Source organism: Saccopteryx leptura, chromosome 8, assembly GCF_036850995.1.
Source record: "Saccopteryx leptura isolate mSacLep1 chromosome 8, mSacLep1_pri_phased_curated, whole genome shotgun sequence".
NCBI lineage: Eukaryota > Metazoa > Chordata > Mammalia > Chiroptera > Emballonuridae > Saccopteryx > Saccopteryx leptura.
In genome coordinates this window covers 79,355,512-79,356,728 of record NC_089510.1, presented here as the reverse complement: position 1 = coordinate 79,356,728, position 1,217 = coordinate 79,355,512, and the positions used below count along the sequence as shown (strand labels likewise).

The 1,217-nt window shown below is 50.1% G+C and overlaps 1 non-coding gene across 1 annotated transcript; it reads left to right on the top strand.

Moving 5' to 3' along the window:
- Nucleotides 1-728: 728 nt before the first annotated feature.
- Nucleotides 729-804, top strand: TRNAA-CGC (transfer RNA alanine (anticodon CGC)). Its single transcript has one exon. It is a non-coding gene; the product is annotated as a tRNA-Ala (tRNA).
- The last annotated feature ends 413 nt before the right edge of the window (nt 805-1,217 follow it).

Here is a 1,217-nt window from a genome sequence, read left to right as displayed (position 1 = left end):
ACTGGTATTCAATAACCATTGTTACGTGCCCTGGTGGAATCATTTCTCTATGAGACACTATTAGTTATCAATTGATACATAAAACTTTATCTTAGAATTTAGCAACTTAAAACAATAACACTCATTATCTCATATTTGATAAAAATTCAGGTGTAACTTAATTGGATCCTCTGACTCAGGGTATCACACAGGATGCAATTAGGATTTTGGCTGAGTTGTGGAAGGTCTTAAGTATTTTTTTTTCAAAGTTAGAAGCAGGGAGGCAGTCAGACAGACTCCTGCATGTGCCCGACCAGGATTTACCCGGCATGCCCACTAGGGGGCAATGCTCTGCCCATCTGGGGCTTTGCTCCATTGTGGCTGGAGCCAATCTAGCACCTGAGGTGGAGACTATGGAGCTGTCCTCAGCATCTGTACCAACTTTGCTCCAATGGAGCCTTGGCTGCGGGGAGGGAAGAGAGAAATAGAGAGGGAAGAGAGGGCTAAGGGTAGAGAAGCAGATGAATGCTTCTCTGGTGTGCCCTGACCGGAAATTGAACCTGGGACCTCCACACACCAGGCTGATGCTCTACCGCTGAGCCAACCGGCCAGGGTGGAAAGCTCTTTATTAAGTAATTAATGTGGTTGTTGGCAGGATTAAATTTCTCATGGGATACTAGACTGAGGGCCTCAGATATTTGCAATGTGGGCCTCACAACATGGCATCCACCTACTATCAGAAGTAAAGGGCCCTGGCCGGTTGGCTCAGCGGTAGAGCATCAGCCTCGCGTGCGGAGGACCCGGGTTTGATTCCCGGCCGGGGCACACAGGAGAAGTGCCCATTTGCTTCTCTACCCCTCCGCCGCGCTTTCCTCTCTGTCTCTCTCTTCCCCTCCCGCAGCCAAGGCTCTATTGGAGCAAAGATGGCCCGGGCGCTGGGGATGGCTCTGTGGCCTCTGCCTCAGGCGCTAGAGTGGCTCTGGTCACAACATGGCGACGCCCAGGATGGGCAGAGCATCGCCCCCTGGTGGGAAGAGCGTTGCCCTATGGTGGGCGTGCCGGGTGGATCCCGGTCGGGCGCATGCGGGAGTCTGTCTGACTGTCTCTCCCTGTTTCCAGCTTCAGAAAAATGAAAAAAAAAAAAAAGAAGAAGTAAAGGAAAGAGCAAGAAAGTTTAGCAAGATTGGTGCCGGAGACTTTTTGTAAATTAAGCTGAACAATGACATTCCATCATTTTT